Source organism: Anneissia japonica, unplaced genomic scaffold, assembly GCF_011630105.1.
Source record: "Anneissia japonica isolate Jap-2015-1 unplaced genomic scaffold, ASM1163010v1 scaffold284889_len227367_cov140, whole genome shotgun sequence".
NCBI lineage: Eukaryota > Metazoa > Echinodermata > Crinoidea > Comatulida > Comatulidae > Anneissia > Anneissia japonica.
Genome location: NW_022756579.1, coordinates 52,081 through 61,440, shown reverse-complemented (window position 1 = coordinate 61,440; position 9,360 = coordinate 52,081).

Sequence of the window (9,360 nt, the reverse complement as noted above, 5' to 3'; positions counted from 1 at the left end):
TTATTATCCTTTTTTTCCCCTTTTTTTTTCGTTTTACTTTTTTCTTTTTTCTTTGCAATTACAGTATATTATGTAACTTTATGTAATGAATCGTCGGGCAATTCAAGGGTGGACCCGGGATTTGAGAGAGGGGGGGTTAAAAATGTTTCCCAAAAAACCCAAAATGAATGGGGGGACCTGGGCCCTCCCCCGGAAAAATTTGGATTATAGATGGCCGGAAATGAACTCCCGACTTTTGAGGGGTCTTTTATGACCTTTCCGTTCTTCAAAATTCAAGGTTCTTTTCCCGCCTCTTGAAAAAGGTCAGGTGATTTTAGCTCAGTCTCTAGGCCTATACTTAGACAAAAAAAAAATCAGAGACATAGGCAATATATTATTATGTTTCAACAAGTTTGAGTAGTTAGAGTGTTCTTCCATGTATCGATGAACCGATATGCCTGAAGAACGCACTTTCGTACATAAATTATTACGAATTGATGACTAGTTGGGCAAAGCCTAGTTTGTCTGATACTGCCAACATATGCCTAGGTGAGGTTAGCATGCCTTTTGTAAGCCAGGACCCAGTAGTATTTTGTTACATTTCTTCACAGAGGGGGTTCGTCCAAACCCCTCCCCCCTGGATCCGCCACTGGTCGTCGGGGAAGATATGTAAACCACTCCAAAAAAGACACGATTATGTTGTTCACGGTTAACTTCTATTAACTTCTGCCGTAAGAAACCGTACTTGAAAAACATAGTTTTACAGTATCAATAAAGTATAAAGTCTATGGTATTTATTCATACAAAAACACAGAGTGTGTGAACCGTCAATTCAGGCGCGTCGGAAGCAATATTTATTGGTCCGGCCAGATCCGACAATACCCACTCCCCACCCAAAAAAAAAAAAAAAAAAAACAAGAACAAAAAAAAAAAAAAAAAAAAAAAAAACATTACGTACAGAGTAGATATTTCCATAGTTCCAAACTTGAGAGATTTGAAATACGTGACTAATGTTGGCTGGGGTGGGGGCCCAAGCCCTCTCAGTGATCTAGAGACTGAGCCCCGGTGGGGGTCCAGGGGAAAGTGATCCTGCCGACGATCTGAGCATTTTTAGGCTGTTTTAAAACGATTTCACGGAGTGTTTGTTGATAATACCTGGTACGGTAAATAAACAAAAATATGTTTAATGTACATTATGTATAATTTGAACACCTGAACTATGTACAAAAACATTTCATTAATTAAAACAACAAAAAATGAGGAATACTGATCAATTGTTAGTAACGCGTCATTGAATTAAGTATTTCAATTTATAAAGCGCTTTTTAATCAAACCAATTTCTTCTAATTTTTAATTCATTGCAATTTGTTATCACACATAGACCAGCGCTAAATGCGTGACAAATTTATGATCACGCGTGTGTTTCTGCAAAGTGCGTGTTTCAACCAAAATCACTTTGAAATGCGGGACCGTCCCGCAAGATGCGAAACGATTGGTAACGTATTTCTACCCACTTAAAAGACAATTTGCTCTTCTCTTAGGTTTTAACACACGAGCGAGTAGGCCTAACAAATTTATGCAATACAATATTTAAAAAATGTCGATGTTATATACACGAGTTTCCAGATATAATATATGTCCCTGGTTCTTAATTTTTTTGTTTAACATCTGGGTGAACCCTTTCCACTAAGATAGGTCTATTTGCAATTTGAAATTATAGGGACCTATTTTTAAATTGTACTAGGCCTACACCACCAGTGGTCATGACCCAATTGGGTAGCGGGGAATTTCTGTGTGGACATGTCATCAGTTTAACAGTCGTAAGTAAAAATACAAGCAGTTTTCCGTATTTTCACAGTACGCAGGACTAGCAAAATGTAATTTTATGAGCACTGTCTATTGATATACGAACTTTTTATTCCATGTAAAGTAAAAATGCTATTAACGAATCAAAACGAATCATTAACAAAACAATTTACAGAGATTGAACTTGGCGATACAAATGTCGGGGTGATGCTAATACTGTATGACTTGAGAAAAAAAAGCTATTGACGAAACACAATGCTCAGAACAAAACAGAGACAGAATTTGGCGTCATATGTAGAGTCCTATATGACTTGAATAATTTGCAGGACAATCAAAATGTATTTTTATAAGCACTAATCTTTGGTTCACAAGCTGTTTATTATCAAGTAAAATAAGTAGGCTTAAGAATGGACGATAAAACCCAATACGCCATAGCGCCTAGATGTTATTGACATTAGGCGTTATATAGATATTAATTATTATTATTATTATTATTATTATTATTATTATTATTATTATTATTATTATTATTATTATTATTATACCGTAGACGTATTGCAATAACCTACATTTAGCTGTGTTTACCCCTATGTTAACAATGGGCTTCTTCTACCATGAGTCTCAAATCATGCATGAAGACCTTAAAATGTTAACATGTCTATGGTAAATTTGTTACTTCCACGGGGCTTTGGCGCAGTTTATTCTATTTATGGCCTACGTTTATCATCTTGCTAAATTCAAACCACCTCGTGCACATTACCCAGGGATTGCATTTTTCTCTACTTTATTGAAAATATATTTACCAAAGTTGTCATATTCACACTAAAATGAAAATAGGAAGTCTGAAAACCAAAAAAACAACCAAATAGACTAAAGCACATATTACAATTTTAAAAATTATATTGATTAAATGAAATTTATTCGTAATTAGTCATAAAATACATACATAAATACGGTTTACAAAATACTGACAAGATAAAAATAGCACAAAAACATGACCCTAATTACAAGGAAAAGAGAGTAAAACTTAATTCCATTGGTCCCATCAATATTGTTCCACAAGTCAGTCTTTCTTTTGTTTAAACAAAGATAACATAAATATTTCATTTTCAATTGAAAGTGCGTGATGATCGACAGTTTCAATTGAAACATAATCATTTCATTATTATTTTTGGACCAAAGGAAAGCTTGCAACAAAACTGAAATTTATTATTAATAATGAACAGTACCTTTGATAAGTCCATTATTGAGAGATTTGTATTGTTTAGAATATCTTTATAAACCATAATTGGTTTCCACACGCAAGTTAAAAAAAGAAATTTGCTTGTTTGTAAAACCATCTATAAGGTAAGCAAAAGATCAATAACATAAATGTTTAACAATCTGTAACAATAATATTATACTAGTATAATCTAATATTTCAGGGACAATAATTTCAGTTTCAAATTACCTGATGTGCATTTTGAAAACGAGAGTATCTTTTTAGCGCACCAGTGTACGAAAGAATTGCTACAAAATTACCAATTATTATTGGCAAATAACTTATTGTAGCTACGTTACTTTTAGTCTAATTAATGCAAAAATAAGGATAAACAGAACAGCCCTTTATAAACCTAAATTTATAATGCACTATAGTGCAAGTCAAGTGACTGAGCTGTTGTGCTCAAGTGCCATAACCAAGAGCCTTACACTTGACGCTGGTTCAGGTCCCTTATAACTCATTTTTTGGTAGGAACCATGTCTTCTCAAATATGGACTACGTAGGCCCGGTCTACACAAATTAAATTGACGTTTCCAAAGTTTCAATCAAACGTAACTGACCAATCAAAGCATAGCTAAGGATATGTGATTTTCCCACAAACGCATGTACATTTACGCTATTATTTTGGGACCTTGGCAACAATATCCAAGGGGCAGGGCTCGGTGGAAAGGTCCATTGTGTCCACTTCAGAGAACCCACTACATTATTTTGAGGAGAGCAGGTGGCTACCTCAATCCTTGCTTTAGAATAGTCAGATAACTAACACATTGTGACCCTTTGGTAATTAAAAATAATTGGGTCCTAGAACTTTGTAACTATAGGAAAAAGTAGAATGCAAGGCGAAATTTAAAAGTTGTTCTGTCCCTTCTAACAAAAAAAAATTAAGGTTTACAAAATTAAACTTTGAATTGGCCATTTTGTTGCTTTATGAAAGTTATTCGCTTTTGATTCAAAAATCGAACGAAAATCAATTAGTTTCGTTAATTAACAGATAAATTAGTTCGAAAAATTTTCATGCATATGGAAACTTTGTATCATTTGCTCTCCAAGGTCGCCTTAACCATTGGAGAAAACTGGATTTTTGTTTTCACAAAAGTACATTTTTAGTACAAAATGTATGATTTTCTTGTAATGGCCCAAGCGGATTATGTTGTAAAATATATTAATTTACCAATTCGTAAAGAAAAAATGAAAAAAATCCCTACAGTTCTGTCGGAATACGTCGATTTATAACAGCAGAAATTTCAGGTTTTTGGCTGTTCTGAGCTCGTTTCTTACTCCCTCACTCACAGACTATTGCTTTGTTCGAATTGGCCCAAGTGGATGCGTGGAGAAAATATAATAAGCTTGAAGCTGATATAAAACTAAGTATGAATGGTTGGGTAGTTTTATCGGAAAATAAGAAAATATAAAATCCATCCAATCCACGATTGCCTCTCATGGGGTCAAAAAATCTCTCAAGCGTGATAGTCCGATTCACTGGTATGATGTCATACTTCTGTTTGCTTGACTTGTGTTCGCAGTGTTTGACTTCTTTTTTCATGTAATTTTGCCTAATTAAGTTATCAGTTGGATTTTTTGTGTGCTTTTATTACCTTATTAAAAAACAAATGTCCCAAGACAAGATACTTGCAGCAATTAGGCTATATTTCTGCAAAAAAAAAATGCATTTTATAGTCTGGACTGTTAAAAAATTGCCATAGGGGTGTAGCGTAGGGCTTCGCCAATCGCGAAAACACGAAAGCGTGGACGAGGGGAAGAGAGATCTCAACATGTGTTCACTTTACATTGTACTATGTGTACTGTTAAATGTGTGTTCAAATACAAGTTGTAACAAAATAATATTTACTGTGAATTGAATTTGTTAGTATTTTAACCCCTAATGAAAATGAAACCCTAATTGGTCGATCCAGACTACTTGTACAGAGGGGTTGATTTGACCTCAGTTCGCTGCTTTCGTGATAGCTGGACTAGCAAATAATAAAAAGTGGCAAAAACGTTTCCATTTTGTCAGTATTTAATTCAATGGAATCACCTTTATATGGGCGGCAAACATTATTCAGTGGTGCATTATAATTATAAATTTTAATACAAAATACAAATGATATACCTAGATATATATAGAGCTTACCAAATATATATGTATATTTATATATGTATATATATATATATATATATATATATATATAAACATGTACACATATACATACATATGTACACATACTCGTACATACATACACATACTTACATCAATACAATAATTGTATGAAGTTAATTAATCTGTCTAGTACATAAATAATAATACAATAATAATTAAAATAATAATAATAAGTATCATAATAATAAAAGTAATAATTACATTACATCATATACCTTGTTTGTCATTAATTAATTAAATTTTGAGAGAGGTAATGCTGATATTATTGTAGATCTAGTTGTCCATGCTTTAATTAAATATTGGTTACAATAAAAATAATAAAAATTCTCCTGTTTCATTCTCAGCATAAAGTGGCGTTTTAATTCATGTGATCCACAATTAAACATATTATATTATCCCAATATGTATTTAACTTATTTTTTATGAGGCTGTTCTTAAGATTTAAGTATACATCATTTCTGACAGAGTTTAGTGAAGTACAATTAAACAAAAAGTGGTTTACTGTTGTATCGCGACGGTTGGAAGAAATCTAATTTAAATTCAGTTTGCTTCACTAATTATGCATATGTATGAGATATATGGGGTTGTTATGGAGATCTGATAAGAGGTTTGTTGACAAGATGTTTACGCTCTTCCACATCGCGAGTGAGCAATCCGTGATAGAGAACCAATGGATTATTCGGTACTTTTACTACGGTAGGCTCACGTTTTATTAGCCACATTTTATAGGTAGTCTCTTCTTCCTCGGTCTCAGTCGCCTCATGCATAATGTAAACGCATTAGCTGTCATGAATTTTTATAATCAACAGAAACTTCTCGGCAAACTGCAAATTTTCTATAGGCAAGTGCGGTACCAGCGGGTATAGCCTAGGTTAGTATTATGGGGTCCACTCGCTAGTGATAAGGTTCGATATTTCATCACTGTTCATAATATCCGCTAGTTATAAAAACATTTGTTTATAAGGTTCACTATTCATAATTCTTTAAACAGTCCACTATTTATAAAGCTCATTATTTATAAGTTTCGTTAATTATAATAGAATAACAGGTTCGTAGTCATAAGGTTCGCTAATTATAATTGAATAACAGGTTCGCTGGTCATAATAAAGGGTTCATTAGTCATAATCAAGAAAAGAGTCAATTATTTATAATAGAAAAATAGAACTGTTTTTCATAAGGTTCGCTAGTCATAATAAATAAAGAGGTTCGTTAGTCATAATAAAAAAGAGGTTCGCTATTCATAATAATAAAAAAAGTTCGCTATTCATATTTTAAAAAAATGTCGCCAGCTATTCATAATAAAAAAAATGTCGCCAGTCAGAATAGAAAAGAATATAAAAAAAAGATCCAATATTCATAATTAAAAAGGAACCACATCGCAAATACAAATTTAATTAAATAATAGGAATTTAACAAAAGGAATTTCCTTAAATATTCTAAGTTTTTAAAATGTAAATATTAAAAAAGTCTATATTTAAACAACACGCTGTCTCTTATACACATCTAGATGTGTATATTTTGTTACAAAAGATTCTGTAGTAATACAAACAAATCGCTTGTAATGCGACAGATACATACTGTTATAGTAGTTTTGTGTATACTTCTGTTGTGCAACAAAATGATTCTGTAAACATACAGTGGAAGCCGTATGTAACTGCACACATTTTCAGCATTGTAACAGTTAGTTATGTTTGGTTACAAAAGATTCTGTAGCAGTACAAATAATTAATTATCATTAGGCCTCATTAATTAATTATTTATTCATATATTTAATTATTTGTATTGTCATTTGTATCTTCCTCCATGTGGTAGTGATATGTCATTCCAGGTTTCCGACCCCCTCCCCGCACCCGGCAGAGGGAATGACATCATTATATGCCCTGCCGTCATTTACCACTCCTTTAACCTTACGAATCTGACCAATGGAAACCTAGGATCCACATTCAAATTCATTGTGTGTACCAGGTACCAGTGGAGTCTACCAATGTTTGACAAATATCTGTGATTTTAAGGTACAAAAAACAACAATAATAGCTGGTTTGCTCACTGATAACTACAAAGCAAGGATAATTCATTGATGCAAGACTTAATATTCAACACAACTTGATTGATTGAATGTTTCATCAGCCTCCTAGCCGACGAAACCGTAGCCTAGCTAGGCCAATGCTAGCTGCTAGCTAGGCCTAGGCTAAGCTAGCTAGGCCCAGGGGCGGATCCAGAAATGTCCAAAAGGGGGGGCCGGAAGGGGGGACGAAAGTTTGGCCGATTGAGACAAAACTGTCGTAGGGGGTCCGGGGCATGCCCCCGCAAAATTGTTGTGTTCTAGACGCCCGAAAATAACATTTGAGGCGTTCTGGGCTATCATTTTTTTCTTTTCCTTCCTTTTTTTCTTTCTTTTTTCTTTTTTTTTACCTCCAAAAAGGGGGGCCGGGGCCGGGCCGGCCCCCCCTAAATCCGCCCCTGCTAAGGCCTAGGACGGTGCAGCAGCTGATGATGCAGTGTTCGATAGAAAATGTAAGATAAGAATACGATACAACCATACTAATGTAAAAAAATAATAAAAAACCAGGGCAGACTGGGTCTACCCTATCTTTTATCTTACATTTTACTACTCCTAACATAGGCCTAGGTCGTGGCCGGTAGCCGATCATTTCGGTCGCGCTTCGTTTCGGTCGCGCTTTGTTTCGGTCGCGCTTCGTTTCGGTCGCGGTTTATTTCGAACAAATATATGGAGCGCCGAAGGAGTTGCGAAAACGAAACATTTAATATGCCTATGCCCTATATATTTTAGTTCGTGAATCGGTTTATTGCTGTGAAGCAGCCAATTTATATTCTTGACAGAAATTTGACCTCTGAAAGGTCATTATTTGTCAAAAAACAAGAGCCTAAAAGGACTGAAAGGCAGAGTTTCCTTCTTTCGTTCTGCTGGGTAAAATCAATTACTTTAGGCGGCGTTTGCAGACTAACCTACTCGTACCAACGTCCGCATGTCGCGCTAGCCTTATCTTACTCTAGGCCTAGACTAGCTAGAATGGTATTATAGGCCTAGCCTTGAAGGGACGAAGGTCCCAATGAAAAACAACGTCGCTCCTTGATAGCTAACATTGTCTATTTAACATCACAATAATTCATTATAATAGACCTATAGTTATTTTTTGAATTGTACTCCACAAATCTCAGCCGATACCTAGCACAACTCGTTAACGCCTCGTATCTATTGTCGTGACGTCATGGCGCGCTGGCTCACACTTGTGATGTCTCGCACTTGTGATCAAATAACACGCTGGTTCGCACTTTGACAACACTCTTTGGCAGTCAACTCGCCCCTAGAAAACCCGCACTTGGAAACTTGCCCCATAAAAAATGTACACTTCCTAGACCATGCAGTCTTCAAAATAAAAATTGTAACTTTTGGTAATCAACTACATTTTCCACATTATTTGTTTTATTTTTATTATTAATTTTGTTCGAAGAACTTTTATATGCAGTTGTACTTCGCAGCACTTCACTTGCAATTTGCAATTTCTAGTCATAGGCCTAATTATTATTGTTTTGCTATCTTTCCACTAACAAAATATCTTTCTACTATATTCTCTTTCTTCGGTGATACGGTCTACGGTGATATATTCATGATTGCAACATGATCTTGTAATTGAAACAATGGAATTTAGTATGTGCTTCATGCTATTCCTGTCTCTTATACACATCTAGATGTGTATAAGAGACAGCTCGTACATACATACACATACTTACATCAATACAATAATTGTATGAAGTTAATTAAGCTGTCTAGTACATAAATAATAATAAAAGTAATAATTACATTACATCATATACCTTGTTTGTCATTAATTAATTAAATTTTGAGAGAGGTAATGCTGATATTATTGTAGATCTAGTTGTCCATGCTTTAATTAAATATTGTTTACAATTAACTCCTGTTTCATTCTCAGTGAATAAATTATCAAGCATAAAGTGGCGTTTTAATTCTTGTGATCCACAATTAAACATATCCCAATATGTATTTAACTTATTTTCTATGAGGCTGTTCTTAAGATTTAAGTATACATCATTTCTGACGGAGTTTTAATAGTGAAGTACAATTAAACAGAATGTGGTTTACTTTTTCTTTTTCATTAGTAGTACAAATCTTACA